Raw genomic sequence first — 17,573 nt, 5'->3', positions numbered from 1 at the left:
GCCACGATTCCTAGCCCAGGGGTGCAGAAGTCCCCTGCTAGTTTGATGCCTCTAACGATTCTGTCCTGAAGGTTAAAGGTAGGGTCACTGGTGACCTTTCAGTTACTACAGACAAGAGAACTGGGGTCCAGAGAGGGAGTTGAATTGCCTAAGGGCAGAGGTGGAGTTAGGTGAAGAGCTCAGACTTCAATTCAAGTTTCTGGGCTTTCACCCTCCTCCTAAGCCAGAGACTCATAGATCTTTTGCAAGTGCACATGTAACATTTATGAAAACAGACAATACTCTGGGCTACACATCAAGTCTCAAAGAATGTCCGAGGAAGGAAGTAATTTAATGTGCATACTCTAATGACTGTGGAATTAAATTAAAACTCAATTACAAGAAGGATAACTAGAAAATCTCCAAATACTCAAAAATTAAGATAACACATCTCTAAACAGCCTATGTAGAAAATGGAAATCCAAATGAAATTTAGAAAATATTTTTTATCTGAATGCTAACTATCTCAAATACTGAATATCTAAATTTGTGAAATGAAGTTAAAGCAAAACCTGGAGGGAAAAGTATATATCTATGTGCATATATTAGAAAAAGAAGAAAAGTTGAAAATCTAAGCTTCTAACTCAATTATCTAAGCTTCTAACTTAATAAACTAAAAAAAAAAACAAAAAAACACCCAAATTAAGCCCAAGTTAAAAGAAATAAAAAAAAAATGGAAACTGAAAAAAATTAAAGAGCTATAGATGCAAAATAGAGAAATTAACAACCAAAAGTTGCTGATTCCTTAAAAGATTAATAAAACTGAAAAAGATAAATAAGGCAAAGAGCGAATATAAATTTTCTAAACGTTAGGGAAATAAAAATCACAAACACAATGAGGTACCACCTCACACCTGTCAGAACAGCTATTATCGAAAAGTCAACGTACAAAAAGTGCTGGCGAAGAGGTGGAGAAAAGGGAAACTTTGCACTGCTAGTGGGATTGCGAATTGGTGCGGTCACTATGGAGGACCAAAAACTAAACATAGAACTGCATTATGACCCAGACACTCCGTTTATGGGTATTTATCTGAAGAAATCCCAAACACTAATTCAAAAAGATATCGGCATTCCCATGTTCACTGCGGCAACGTCCACAGCAGCCAAGATGTGGAAGCAAATTAGGTGTCCATCGATAGATGAACGGCCAAAGGAGATGCGCAAACATACAATGGAATTACTCAGCAATAAAGAGGAATGAAATCTTGTTTTTTTTTTTTTTTCTGACAACTACAATGGACTACAGGGTATTACGCTATGTCAAATAAGTCAAACAGAGAAAGAGAAAGACCATATGATTTCACTTATACATGGGATCAACCAAACAAACAATAAACTAAACTAAACAAAAGCAGACTCATAGAAAGAGAGAACAAACTAATGATTGCCAGAGGGGAAGAGGGGTGTGGCGATGGGTGAAAAAGGTGGAGGAAGAGAGTCAGTAATATTGTGATAACTTCGCATGGTGACAGATGGTTACCAGTGTGGTGATCCCATTGTAAAGTATAGAAATGCCGAATCACTATGTTGTACACCTGAAATTAATATAATATTGTACACCAACTATAATAAAAGTGAAAAAACAAATGAAAATATTTAATTAAAAACAAATTACAAATATTAGACATAAAAAGGTATATTATCATAGAATTTGCTGATATAAAAGATAAAAGTATATCATGTACAACTTCGTGCCAATACATTTCTTAAGTAGATGAAATGAGCAAATTCCTTGAAAATCACAATTTAGCAAAACTCTTACTAGAAGAAATAGAAAATGTGAATAATCCTGTAACTAAATGGCTTTACTGGTAGATCCCCTCTGACACTTGGGGAATAAATAACACAAATCTTTTTGAAACTCCTCCAGAAAATAGAAAAACAGAAAACACTTGCAAACTTTTCTTCTGAGTTTAGTATAATCTTATCCTAAAACTTGACAAGAACATTATAAGGAACAAAAATTAAGGTCAATATCCTTCATGAACACAGAAGTGATAATCCAAAATGAAACATTAGCAAATCTAAATAAGTGGCTATTTTGACTTATTCCAGGAACAAACTCACAACCAACCTCCGGCAAGACTGAACAAGGAAAAAGGAAGGGGGACTGAATACAGTCACCCCCAGAAACGAGGACAACTGGCAGATGATGTAAGAGATGGTCTTAAGAACCTAGGTTTGGAAGTGGTGTCAAACGTCACTTAAACTACTCCAACAATTTAAACACCGATTGAATTCTCATTCGCTTTGAGAGAATCTATAGTCATATAACGATTCCAGCACAACGATAATCTTACAGTGGGAAGATCTGGATCAAAGCAGGTACTTTTAACAGCGGGATGATGAGAAACCAAATCAATTGTGCTAAAAGCTTTAGATGTATTCTCATTTAATCTTTACAGCAATCTTATAAGGTAAAAATGAGTATTATTATTATTATTATTATTATATTATTATTATTATTATTATTCCCAATTTTAAGGATGTGGAAACTTCAACAAAAGAATTAAATTATTTGCCCAGAGGTGAGTAGCTTAAAAGTGATCGAGCTGGAATCATCTCGGGTCCTCTGAGCCTCAGTTTCCTATTTATATAAGTTGGCTAGAGGCCACTATCTCAAAGGACAGGGCATCAAAATAAAGAGATCAGGAAACTGAATGCATGTGGAAAACTACGAAGAGGAAATGAATATTTCAGCTTGGTGGCTAAGAGCCTTGTCTCCAGAGACTACCCACCTGGGTTCGAGCCAGTCTCTGCAATTGAGAAGGGTTTTAAGACAGTGACTCTCTAAACCTAAATTTAGGGTTGCCAGATTTAGCAAGTGAAAAAACAGAAAATCGAATTAAATGTGAATCTCAGATAAACAATGAATAATCTTTAGTGTAAGATATATCCCATGCAAGCAATATCGAGGACATACTTACACTTGAAAAAGTTGTTCATTTACAATTCAAATTTCACTAGCCAGCCTATGTTTTATAGAGCAGCCCTACCTGAGTTTTCTTATCTGAAAGGTGGATAAGATAAAAGTAACTAACTGCTTGACACATTAGTGTTACTGAAGGTGCTAGCTGTCTCCAAATATCCATCCACTTCTTGTCCCTTAGTAACAGAACCCTGATTCATAGCTGAGCCTACGGCCTCCCAACTAAATGACTAGGTTTTCTAATCCTCCTTGTGGAAAGGGGTAACCGAATTCTGCCCAATGAAGATGTAAGAGGGAGGGCAGAGTGAGATACCCAGGAACTTGCCTTGAAAGTGAAAGCGTATGTCTGCCCTTTATCTCCTTTTCCTCCGTCCTATTTCTTGAAACGTCGATGTGATGGCTGGAATTCGAACAGCCATCCTGGACAACGAGGATTAGCCATGACTGTGTCTGTCTTGGGGATTGGCAGACTCAAGAATGAGAAAGACTGGGAAGCAATGACCATTAGCAGTGGTTCCCAACTTGGCTGTACATCGGAAACCCCAGGCAGCATTTACAACTCCCAATGTACCAAACAATTAGAACACCTGTGGGTATCTGTATTTTCAGATGCTCCCTAATATTACCTGGCCAAAGTTGAGAGTAACTGTTTTACGTTCTCATCAGTGTTCCCTAAAAAGTGTCCAATGAATGACAAGAGTCTCTATGCTCAACCAAGGCCATTCAATGGAAATTATAATTCAGTAGTTTAGACTGGAGCCCAGGATTCTGCTTTGGTTTTGTTTTTACCAAGCACTCCAGGCCATGGTTATCATTGACAGCTTTGGAACACTGTCTAGGTCAAGTGCGTCTAGGTCTGTGCATCTAAACTTAGAGTGAACATCAGAATCACTTGGAGAGCTTGATTTTTCTAACAGCTTTATTGAGGTATGTTTTACATATCATAAAATTCACCTATTTGAAGAGTGTGACTCAATGATTTTTAGTAACTTTACTGAATGGCACCATAAGTCAGTTTTAAAACATTTTTATCCCCCCAGTAAAACCCCTCATGCGCACTGACGATTAATTCCCATTCCTATCCCCCAACGACTAATCTACTGTCTAAATCCATAAATTTGCCCTTCTGGACATGGAAAATAAATGGAATCATACAATATGTGCTTTCTTACATCTGGCTTCTTTCACTTAGCATATTGTTTTTGAAGTTCATCCATGACGTAGCATTTGCCAGTAGTTCATTTCCTTTTGCTGAATAGTATCTGGAGAGTTTGTTAAAAACCCAGACCTAATACTGGGCTCCACCCCCTGGAGATCCTTATTTAGTATAATTTGCATTTCTAAGAGTCTGTGAGGTGGTACTGAAGCTTCTGGTCCACAGCCCACACCTGAGTAGCACCAAGCCACGGCTGCCTACACTAATGCATCTGTCTACTAAATATCATTCTCCACCAAAGGACAGAATACCATGACGAAGGTACCCTCGGCACACAGGTTCATCCTGAGGAGGCTTATCATCAGAAATTGCCTTTCATTTTTACTTCGTCATCTACTGACAAAGGTGTCACTGAACGCGGGTCTCTGACAAAAGCTCAGAAGTCACTTAGAAAAGAGAAACCAGGTCATTGACACGTGGGAGCATTACATTTGTCGAATAACTGGGAAGAAAGTGTTTAGCTTCACTAATAATTTAAAAGATAAAATTTTAAATCATATTGACCCATCAAATTGTCGATGATATAGTTAAATATCAAATGCTCAGTGTTGAAGAGGGCATAATGAAATAAGCGCCATCGTTCACGGCTGGTGGAAGATCAACTGGTAAAACCATTTTGGAGGATAACAGCGAAACGGTCCACATTAAGATCCTTAAAATATTCATGTCCCATCCTCTTATTAATTCTATTTTTAAATGTTAATCCTAATAATATAAATGGAAACACACACAAACACAACGTTGCCTGTATTGTTTTTCATGCTGAAAAGCTAAATGGAACTTAACTGTCCAACACAGTAGGGAGAAGGGTTATGTATATTTTGATGCATTCAATAGGGTACAGAGGCTAACAGTAGTGATTTTAGTCTAACTTAGATGAGTTCAAATCCCAGCTAAGCCAATCAGTGGCTGCGTGACTGTGAGCACATCACTTAATATTTCCGTCTGTTTTCTCATCCATAAAATGGATATAATAATATTATCTACCTCAAAACAGGTGATGGCTAATTTTACATGTCAACTTGACTGGGCCGCAAGGTGCACAGATATGTCATCAAACATGATTCTAGATGTTTCTGAGAAGGTGTTTTTTGGTGAAGTTAGACTGAGTAAATTGCCCTCCCTAAAGTGAGCCTCATCCAATCAATTGAAGGCATGAATAAAATAAAAAAGGTTCACAGTCCTTTGGATAAGACAGAATTCTTCCCACCTGATCACCTTTCAGCTGGGACATCAGGTTTTTCTTGCCTTTAGACTCAAGGGAAACATGGCTCTCCTGAGTATGCAGCTAGCCAACTGCAGACCTCCTATATATAGCCTCCCTAGTTGCCTGAGGCAATTCTTCATAATAGATCTCGATAGACAGACAGACAGACAGGATATATATACACATACATATGTGTGTGTGTGTGTGTGTGTGCACGTGCGTGTGTGTTCTGTTTCTCTGGAGAATTCTAATAGAAAATGGCAACATGGTGATTCCTCAAATAATTAAAAATAGAACTACCATGCGATCCAGCAATCCCACTGCTGGATATGTACCAAAAGAATCGAAAGCAGGGACTCAAACAGATTTTTGTCCACTCATTCATAGCAGCATTATTCACAAAACCCGAAAGGTGGAAGCAATTTAAGTGTCTATCAATTGATGAACTGATAAAATGTGGTATACGCATACAATGAAATATTACTCAGGAAGGAAATTCTGACACATGCTACAACCTTGAAGACACTGCACGAAGTGAAATAAGACAGTCACAGAAGGACAAACATTGTATGATTCCACTTATAGGAGGTACCTAGAATAGTCAGATTCGTAGAGACAGAAAGTGGAATGGTGGTTACCGAGGGCTGCAGAGAGGGGAGAATGGAGAGTCAATGTTTAATGGGCACAGAATTTCAGTTCGGAAAGATGAAAAAGTCTAGAGATGGATGGTGGTGACGGCTGCACAATAATGTGAATGTACGTCATGCTGCGAAACTGTGTATTTATAAATAGTTAAAATGGTAAGTGTTATGCTGTGTATATTTTACCACAATAAAAAAAAATGAAAAAAATAAATTGCCTATCTTGTAGAGTCTCTGTGACAAATGAGGTAATATGCGTAAAATGGCACACAGTAAGCATCATGTAAGCGGTATTTATTTCACAAAGATCCCACCTATTTTCGAAGTATATTAACATGTAAAAATACTCATGAGAGAAGGTAAAATGAAATTGCAGAACACAAAAGCATGCATTACGAGTGTAATTCCAATTTTGCTTGAAATATTTTTAAGACCCATGCACATCTGCGCATGTAAGAATACAAATTAACAGCAACAAACTGTTAACCCGGTCAGTCCTGAGTGTAGAATATTCTATGTGATGTTTGTCTTGACATGGTTCTGATTTTCCCAGTTGTCACAAAGGATATGCATTATTTTTATGAGCTTCACCCCTAAATGATAATTTCTGGTGTTTAAGGGAGCTTATTTGTGCCCATTATCCCACTGATGCTCTGTTGTTGACTAGGAGTACCATTTTCCCCCCAGGGGAGACAGACCATCAGCCTGCCATCTCCACGCACTTACATCCCCCAGAAACCATCCGTGTGTCCAAGACAGATCAAGGGCTCTCCAGTAAAGATATTCTTTGGAGCATTTATTTTACATCCTGCATTCTGAAGAATTTTGGGAAGCAACAGAGATCTGGAGACTACGAGTTCAAGGAGATAGGAGTCAGGTAAGAAAGTTGGCTTTGGTCAGATATGGACAAACTTGGCACTTTGTGATGGACGATCAGTTCTAGAGACATCAGAGGACTCGTCCTACATCCTGTGTAATCAGGGTTTAGTTGGACATCTCCGAGATTGTACTGATCTCCGGGGTCTCTGCTGTCATTCACACCGTTTCTTGCCTTCTGTGATTTCAGAAGAAAAGCAAAACTCCAGAGACTGTCCCTTCAGGTCCTTCACAATTTGGCCTCAAGTCTCACCAGCCTGCTTCAGGTATCCTATACCTAAGACACACCAGTCTACAGCTGTCCCCCAAGGAGTGAATGTTCATACCATGCAGGTGCCTTTATCTCTGCCTCAACATGTTCTTTCCAATCTTCTGCCTTTGTCAAAATACTTCTCATTTTTCAAGGCCCAAGTGGACTGTCATCTTTGTTCAGCCCTTCTCAATTCTCCGGGCAAAGAAGAGCTCCCCAATCTCTGAGTGGCTGGGTCAGCTGGCAACTACCCGACTGAATATCTTTGATGCATTTCCCTAGACATCTAGAATGTAACCTTCCTACGGGCAGGAATGGTACTCACTCAGCTCTGCAGCAAGAGCTCAACGAATACACACCAGATATTAAAGGATTTTGTTCAGTATCACCTTGGCTATGACGTATCCCTACTGGCATCCACAAGCCCATATGTTAAATGGAGAGACTGTTCTTGTCTATTCTGCATGGCTAGCAAGACAATGTGAAAATCTAACAGATTACTGAAAACCTCTTATTCAGGAAGTTTCAAAATTATCCCAAAAGCTCATGATAATAACCATGAACTTGTCTGACTCCAGTGAATCAAGCTGGGCCCGAAACATTGCCCTAGTCACAGTTTTGTTTTATACTGCTCGAAATGGAAGCTTTTCAACTGTGTTTACCTGAATAATTGAATGGTTCATCGCTTAGGAGAGGAACAATTAAATATGCGACTGTTAGGAGAAGGACAACTGAGTGCATTCCATTGTTTGGGAGAGGACTGATGGAATGTTTCTTTGCTTGAGAGGAACAATTGAGCATAAAGCTGTTTGGAAAGGAAACAGTCATTCTATTGTGTAAGAAAGGAACAAGTTAATACCCTATTTCTTGGGACAAGAACTTTTAAGGACAGACTTCCACCAGTTTGGGACCTTAGTCTATCTCAAAGTTACTTTCCAAAGCGTTTATTTGTTTGGAAAGAGAGCACAGTTACCCCGAGCAACAATGGTGGCAATGATTTGTAGACCTGGAGCAGCACCTTCACCCTGCTCAACATCTGTCACTCTCCATTATATATGGAGTGCTGGCTTCAATTTCAATATTGCCACGTCACCACTTCTGATAGTGCATCAGTAAGAAAACACATTCCTAAACCCAGCTCTGGATGCCAAGAGGTTGCATTACCTACCTTCGCTGCAAACACGTGATCTCTTCTTTCACTTCACAGGTGGCCAAGCTAGACATTCCAGCCAGGCCACTGTGACTCTCGATCCCTCTACATAAACGGAAATCAGTTTTGTGTATGTACGTAAGAGGGAGTAACTTTCTAGACCAGTCACTTCTCAAGGTGTCCTGAGGGAGCATTGACTCAATTACTTTCCATCCAAAGGTCAGTGTTAAATCTCAGGTCATCAGAGTCCCACTGCTTTGTACATCCTAAGAGTAAGTGACAGTGAGTGGTACCATCTGCTAAGCCAGTGAGATAAGGTTTCAAAGTGTTCATGCTCTTAAAAGTGGTTGCCTCACCTAGGCACTGAGATCAATCTCTGACAGGGACGACGTACTTCAGATAGGATTTTAAATAAATACTCCCACCTTTTCTCCTCTCCATTTTATATCCAGTAGATTGCCTGCACAACTGGCTGCCATAGTTTCCATGCCCTTCGGTAGTCTCCTTCCACACTGACTCTAGGCTTGGCCATATAGCTTAATTGACCAGGGGGACTAAAGAAAATGCAACACAAGCAGAGACTTAAAAAGTGCTTATGTACTGGGGCTTGATCTACCTCTTCTTCAAATTCTGCTATCACGTGAGGAAGCCTGGTCTAGCCTCCTAGATGATGAGACACACATGGCCAAGTCACACCCATTGCCCCAACTGATGGGCTGCCCACTTCCAGGAGTATGAGTGAGGTCACAGACCACTCAGTCCCCAGTCAACCTGCCAACCGCCAACAGGCTCGTGAGCAAGCCCAACGGAGATCAGCCAAGCTGGCCCAAAACCGAAAGAAATAGCTGATTCTGAGTCAGAAGCGGAACGGATGGTTGTTGTTCTGGAGTGGATTATTTTATAGTGAAAGCTACCTGATACAGGCACTGATACCTAAAAGTTGAGTGCTGCTATAATTAAAATCTAAAACCTGCAGTATTGACTTTGGCATCAAAGGATGGAGCCTAGAGAACAGGCGAGAAAAATGTTAGTGAACATTAAGGAAATGGTGAGCAAACTGTCAGTGGAAACTGGTAAAGTAGTGAGGAAATGGTAGTAGAACATGAAAAAATTCCGACCTGTGACAGCTGGTGATGGAACGATTATATGACAGCAAATGTACCTAAACTTCTTGGGCCTTGGCGAAATTGTTCCCAGGCATAACGTTGGAAAAAATCAATTGACTTAGGAAAAACGAAGGTGAAGGAAGAACTGTTCGGTTTGCAAGCAGCATTTAGAAGGCATAGCAGGGTGAGGATCTGCTGGATGGTAACATTAATCTGTTTTTCAATCCTAGACTCTTGAGCCAGTAAAAGATTCCCAAATGTAAGTAATGGCCTCAATAAAGATAAATAAGGATGTAGTTCTAAGAAGCTCTGCAAAGACATTTGAAAGATTTGATGAGCTGGCTGTGAGTCTTAGCTAGAGAAAAGGGCTTACAAGAATCTTAGGGCAGTTGTTCCAGAGTAGAGACGAGTTTTTGTGAAATGAAGTAGACTTACAATTTGATACATAGAAAACCTACAAAGTGTTAAGGGACTTGTATCAGTAAAAGGACCACCAGCTTTTTAAAAAAAACAATAAAACATACCTTGCTTATATTACACACTCATATCGACACATATATTAGGTCAAACAATATGAAACCAGCAATATTTGATTTGACTCTCTGGACTGGGGTGGTCCAGCCCAGATCCCCATCACCTGCTGGACTGTGCTGACTTCCACCGAACACTGGCGCTTCCCACCTATGACAGCCCATTCAGTCTTTTTTTGTTCCCCTGGGAGTGATGAATTCCCTGTGAGGGCCCATCGGCTCTGGGGGTAAATAGGTAGTTAGCTGCTGGCATTAGATAGCTTCTAAGTCTCTCAACCCCTCACCTAGTCCCAAATACCCTTTCTGCTCAGAGAATCCTCACACCCCTTCCTTGGGCAATGCTTTGTCAGCCCTCCAGGGTAGGGATCCCTTCTAGGTTGACATCCCATAGACCAGAGTCTCAATATTGGTTTTGCTCCTTAGATCCTTGTCTCCTCTTTCATAGGGTAGACTATTTCCATAGGGCTCTTGAGTGGCTTAAATAAGAGAATATAGCCAAAGTGCCCCACACAGCCCCCTTCTCACTCTTGCCCCCTCCTCATCTCAGCGACAGTTTGATTTTTTCTCCAGCTCTACTTCTCCACTCACTTTCAGCATTTTCCTTCCCACTCCCCTAATACTCCAATTCAATAAAAAGAACCATCAGCTTTAACTGGATAATGCTGCTCAAATTTTGCTCAAATTACAAAAAGACCTTTAGGAGCCCAACTTAACATGTACATAAAGCAAGCAGAAAAAGCTACTCAGCTGCCAGCACAAGTCATTTCGTATAGAAAGGGAAGGAAATCTCAAAAGGTAGGTTGGAGAGCCAAGACAATGGCCTCTTGAAAAACAACAGACTTAGAGAGTCCCCTTTCAAGGAGTTAAACTGAATCCTGGTCGAAAAACATCTCCTCTCTCCACAGTAGGTACACAAGGCAACATCTGCCTGGAGTGGTTTCAGAACTGCGATGGATCATGACTGCTATGTGGCTTCCGTTATTGTCACTTTTATGGTTGTCCCTTCCTGTCTTAGTTTATGGCATGTTAGGGTATGGGGGTCTCTTATCTCTTTTCTAGTTTAAGGTCTCTAGATCAAGCAGACCCACATTCATGGGTCCATGCCCCATGCCCAAGAAGTCTCATCCATACCTGGACCTGATGTGGAACACGAGATTCTAGACTTTAATCCTGGTGCTAAAACTTAGTGATATTTTAGAGGATTCAGAAATCAGACGAGCTTAGTTTGCATGTGGGTGAAATACAGTTTTGCAGAGGGCAGACTGTGATAGATGGTAAAGGTAGCCACGGATCCTTCTTTAAAAAGGCTTGCACACTGGGGTTTTCCTTCTGCTTCTCTTGAAAACTGCCATCATTTGAGTAAAAGCCAGAGCTAGCCTGTTGGATGATGATGGACGTGTGGCATGCCTAGCCAGAACCACCAGATTTTTGAGTGAAGCTACCTGGGACCAGCCAGCCTGCCAGAACCAAACTAATGTCTTAGTAAATGCAAACATATGAACAAGCTCTACTGAGAGTCACTGAGTCCAGCCAGTCCAGAAGACCCACCCATCGGAAATGTGAGCAAAAGCTGACACACCTCTAAATACTTATGATTTACAATTAGCCACCTTGTCAGAAGGGGACCACAAAGATAAATTATACATATTCTCATTTGGAAACCTTCAGGCTGGTTAGTGACATGTTCCATCCATACTGTGTACTTAACACTCCCTCTCCTCCATTCAAAACAAAGTTTCCTCCTTTTATTTACTGTGGGAAAAGTCTCCCCTTTCCCTTGACTGTACATGGCTTTACAAAGAAATGTGGCACAGTGGTTACTAGCGCAGACTTTGGAGTCGTACTACCAGTGCTCAATTCTTGAGTCCGTGACTGCAAGGTCTGTGACCCTGAGTAAGTCATGTGACCTCACTGCACTTGACTTAGCCCTAAAATTGGGGTAATCATGGTACTCGTCTCTAGGGTTACAGGAGAATTACATGAGTCAGTATGTGTCATTTGCTTACAGTGACGCCTGGCACACATTAATAGGGAGTGATATATGTTCCCATTATTTGTGAGCCAGTGCTGGACTACCCTCCCTTCACCTGGTGCTTTGAATAGCAACACATCTATACATAAGTAATCATTAATCAAAGATATGGGGGAATTCAGGGGTTTATTAGACTGTGAGGCAGTGAAGCAGATGTAATGTGCTTGTAACAGTATCGGTATAAAGTATTTGTGCAAAGCTTTTCTTTGGAGAATCTGGGAGTGTTCCTCAGCCATTACGCCACTTGTGCTGCTAGACCCTAAGCCTAAAAATGGGTAGATGACTTTTTCCATGTTAGTGCTATGCTTTAACATTAGAGTCTTCCTTTCTGCACAGAGAAAACAAGAAAACACCTGGGTACCATCTCAAAGGCTGGCCGAGGCTTGGAAGAGCCCCCAGCTGTTTGCAACCCACCTTCTCGATAGAGGCTACCATGTGGTCTGTGGGCTCTGCTTTGCATAAGACCTTTATCAAGTTCCTGGACAGTCAAGCCATACAACACCTTTGGAGGCAGAGCCACCACTCTGTTACAGGAGATAAAGTCTGCGAAGGGGTCCTCGGTAAACCAGCACAGGTGGAATTTCTTCAGAGGAGGAGGAAGAAATGATAAATTGGAGAAAGAGAGTGGGGGAGGGGTGGGGAGAGAAAGAGAACATGAGAATGAATGTCTGTCTGTCTGTACAGGACACTTTTTATATCAAGACCTGACACGTGTACCCATAAACACTTAATCATAACAAAGATTTCAGGAAACCATATTTACCGAAACTTCCTGACACAATTTGAATACCTTCTACCTTTTCCGTTATATATATTTTTAAAATCCTGGACACATTTGAGTTGAGTAAGTTGTTTTTTTCCACACACTAATGGACTGCAAAAAGCACTGGTATAGAGGAATTAAGGGTGGTGGCAGTGGTGGCGGTACTGGAAATGAATGTAGACAAGAATCAATAAGAGTTTGGGCTTTTTCTCATTGCAATGAGAGCCAGTGACTGTTATTGATCAGAAGGAGGATATGAGACCTCTTTTCTCCTCTTGCCTCAGTGATGATTGTCTTGTCTTTTTCATGAAATGGATGCCGTTGATCCTGCGAGATAACTAAAAATCTTGGGGAAAATAAATTGAGAACAAGAACGGTAGTTAGGCAAGAACCAAACACACTGACCTGGGAGAAAAGACCAGAGTAAGATTAAATTTTTTTTTTTTTTTTTTTTTTGCTACATGTAGAGACTCTTCGGTTTATACCAAACGAGTTTGTTTCTCACGTAGGAAAAACTGTACTTAGGTCAATACAAATCTTCACAGAGTCAGGAGACATTAAGTTGTGCAGCATGGCCAAGGCGCCTAACTTTCCACATGTTTTTGTTCATTCAACATATATTTATTGAGTGACTAGTAGAATTAGCAATAGAACTGTCACCAAAAAAAAAAAAAGAGAGAGAGAGAGAGAGATAAAATGCCCGGCCTTCATGGAGTTCATCTTCCAACGAAATAAAGTGCAATTTTTTTTTAATGAGCAAGATATATGTTTGTTTAATGGTGGCAGATGTTAAGGAAACGAGGAAGAAAGAATGACAGAGGGTGTTGGGGAGAAGTTGCAACTTTAGATGAGGGCGGCCAGAGAGGGTTTCACTTAAAAGTGACTGTTGTGGGTAGAACTGTATCCCCGCCTCCCCCCCACCCCCCAGAAGGGATCTCAAAGTCCTACATTTTGATACCTAGTAGCATGACCTTATTTAGAAATAGGGTCTTAGAAGATATAACCAAATTAAGATGGAGTCACACTGAATTCGGGGGCCCCGAATCCGATGACTTATCCTAAGAAGAGGAAAATTCGGGCATAAACGCCACATGAGGACAGAGAGATGTGCAGGAAAGACAGCCATGTGATGACAGCGGCAGGGGCGGGAGTGACATAACTAACTGCAAACTGAGAAAGCCAAGGATTGCCAACCGTCACTAGGAGCTAAGAAGGGGCAGGAAAGGGTGCTCCCTTAGAGTTGTCAGAGGAAGCACACCTTTCTGACAACTTGATTTTGGACTGTTAGGTTCCAGATCTGTGAGAAAACAAGTTTCTGTTCTCTTAGGCCACCCGCCCACGTGCAGTACTTTGTCACGGCGGCCTGAGGAAGTGGACGCGGTGACATTTGAGGATATCTCTGAAAGAGGCGAGAGAGTGTCCCCTGTGGATATCCAGAGGAAGAGCGTCCAGGCACAGGAAGCAGCGGGCGCAAGGCTTCCGAGAAGACAGCGTGCCTGGCATGTTTGCTGATGAGCAGAGAGACCAGCATGGCAGGAGCAGAGTGAGTGAGGACAGTGGTGGAAGAGAATCAGTGGGAGCCAGCTCACAGTGGGCCTCATGGTTTTATAAAAAGTTTGGCTTTTACTATGAGTGAAAGGGGAAGCCACTGCGGAGTTTTGACCAGAGGAGTCCCTTGAGAGCGGACTTGCATTTTAACAGGATCATTCTATCTTCTGTGAAGAGAATAAGCTAAGTTAGAAGCAGGGTGGAAACAGGGAGACCAGTTAGGAGGCCATGCAAACAATCCAGGAGAGAGACGATGGTGACTTGGGTCAGGATGCAGCAGGGCTGGGGGCGAGAAAGGGTTATGCCCTGAGTATATATGAAGGTACTGCCAATAGGATTTACAGTCAACTGACCTCTGCACCTGTCCCCAGGCTATCACTAACCTAATTTCTATCGCTGTACATTATATTTGCATTTAGTATAAATGGAATCATACATAGCATGAGCTCTTTTGTATCTGGTGTCTTTTTCATTCACATTGGGGCATGTAACCATAGTTATATTATTGCTAAGTAGCACCACTGTTTGGATATAAGATAATTTATCTATCTAGTCATTAGTTGACGGACAGTTGGGTTGTTTCTGGTTTTGAGCTATTATAAATAAAGCTTCCAGGAAAATTTATTTACAAGTCTTTGCGTGGACATATGTTTTCATTTTTCTTGGGAAAACGTCTAAGAGTGGGATGGCTGGGTGATAAGTATATGCCTATGTTTTTAAGAAACCACCACTTTTCTAAAAGGATTGTAGAATTTTATATTACTATTGGCAGTGTATGATTTCCAATTGATCCACATTCCTGCCAACACATGCTATGGTAAATCTTTCTGATTTTAGGCATTCTTCTAGGTATGCAGTGGTGTCTTATTATGGTTGTAATTTTCCTTTTCCTCATCACTAATGTTATTGAGATAGGAAATAAGGTTGTTTTCTTTCTTCCTCATATCAGGAAATTCACTATAAGTCTTACTTAAACTTCCAAATCACATTCGGGTCTAAGGAGTTTTTACTTAATCCCTTCAATCTGACACCTTTATATCCTTTCCCACGACACTGATAATTCCGGCTCTCGATACCAACATAAGCACTCATTTAATTTATCCTACAATGTACACACAGAAGTTTCAGAATAATCATGTTAACACTATATCATTATTATGGTTACTGCGGATGTCAAAGGTTATTTTATAGATATTTTTATCCATCGTTAAAGTATACGCCACTAGAGATGTACCCAAATTCCAAATTATTGTTTTGAAGTTCCCTGAAATGATTCTCTATTCAGTTATTTAGCACGCAGTTGAATTCATTTCTTTCACTTTCCTTTCAATATTTAGAGTTTACTATTTTCTAAATTTGATTTTGCTTTGTAATTATGTAAAATGTCTTCCTGGTCCTGGAGGGGAGCCTATAAAGCACGGTGTATTTAGAGAGATTTAGCTCCGCCCCTTCCTTCCTCACCTTGCTTCTTCACTGCCTCACAGGTAGGCATAACCTTTTTTGTTTATGTTTTTGGTTTATCTTCCCATCATTATTATAAATATGTACATGTAGACATATATAATTTATACCCTCATTCCCACTTTCTTAAATTACACGTTTTTCTCCCCTTTGCTTAATTAACTTGCTTTAGTCCAGAATATATTCCAATGATCATTCCATTGCTGTTTATAAACATATTCCTTGTTCCAGCTGTGTGGATACACCAACGTTTATTCAACTAGTGTTCTGTTGATGTCTACTTAGGTTTTTCTACCCTGTCGTGCATTTTCCTTTTTGTCCAAGGTATTTTTATATTCTCCCTTAAATTTTATGAAAACTTTGGCTCTGCAGACAACGGGAATCTCCGAAGACCAGTTTGGAGGTAATAGATTGAGAGAAAAATACCCTGTTAGGTCTTATTTCAACTTAACAAGTGTTATTGATCCTGTGCTATGTTGAAAGCACTATGCTAAGTGTCATGGGAGACACCAAGATGAAGAGACCCATCCCGCCCTAAAGGGCCCCGGGTGGGTCAGAAAAACAACAGGCAATTAATTATGTAGTAACAGGCATAATAGAATGAACATTAAAAGAGAATTATAGAGGAGAAGAGGAAGAAATAACATGGGATGGCTTAACGCTGGGAAGAATCAGATATGACTTCGTGATGGAAGACGACTGTTTCCTTGTAAAAAGTGCAAAAGTTTTGACCAACAGAGACGGAGGAGGATGGGCGTCCCCGGAAGAATTCAGGGTGTGAGCACAGGTATGCTCACTGTGCAAGGTGAAGCTCAGGGCACTCAAAGGGAAGTGTTGAGAAGTGATGGAAAGACAGCACGATGGTCAAGGCTTGGTAGTCAGACACCGGAGTCACACTCTGATCTTTGTCAAGGCCGCTCAGCAAGTATGAATGCGCATACTGGGCCAGGTACTATGAGTTCGTCCTTTTCCAGGTGAGTCATGAAATAGAATTCTGCAGTGTCTGACACTGTTAAACGATCTCCTTCTGAAAATTTCACTTTGGACTTCAGAGATGATCTAATTTTTCTGAGAAAACTCCCTAATCACCTATCCTCCCATGGACTGCATTTCTCCTAAGGACAAGGCTGCAGAGGAAACCTGGCCTTTGTTCTTAGTACAGAGCCCATCTTCCCCAGGGGTCCGCCTGGTCGGCTTGAGGATGTATTGTCTTCTATGGCAACCACCTCCATCACACACATGCACGCGCGCACGCACGCACGCACATTCCGCCCCTCACCCCCCACACACCCCTCAAAAGAATTTTCACAAGCTCGGGAGGCTGGTTTGTACCTGCGATGTCTCAGCCATCCTATGGCTCTGTAAGTCAGAGGTCTCCCCAAGTAGTCGTTCCTTCTCCAGGACACCTTACTCTTGGTCCCATGTCAAACTCCTTCAGACACTGTGATGTAGGATTCTCCTTCGTCTCTACTCAATAACAATAACGACAGCTTGACAGCTGACATGTTAACGTGCATCTAGCAAATACTTATCGATCGCCTACTCTGTGCCAGGCAGTGTTCTAGGCACTAAGGATGGAGGTGTGAACGAGACAGGAGATGAGGCTGTGATGGAGTGCGCAATGCGTGGTAGGCATTCTGCTAAACATTTTACGTCCATCAGATGACTGAATCTTTGCCGGAAGCCTCCAAGATTAAAATTTTGTTAAGCCTATGACATAGGTGAATAAAATGAGTGTGGTTAGATTAACTAACCTGACACCTGAGCTTGTATCCTGCTCTTCCTCTGATCAGTTGTCTAACAGTAAGCAAGCTTCGTACAACCT

This window comes from Rousettus aegyptiacus, unplaced genomic scaffold (assembly GCF_014176215.1).
Source record: "Rousettus aegyptiacus isolate mRouAeg1 unplaced genomic scaffold, mRouAeg1.p scaffold_m13_p_2, whole genome shotgun sequence".
Taxonomy (NCBI): domain Eukaryota; kingdom Metazoa; phylum Chordata; class Mammalia; order Chiroptera; family Pteropodidae; genus Rousettus; species Rousettus aegyptiacus.
The sequence above is the reverse complement of the archived record's forward strand: the minus strand, read 5'-3'. Positions refer to the sequence as shown.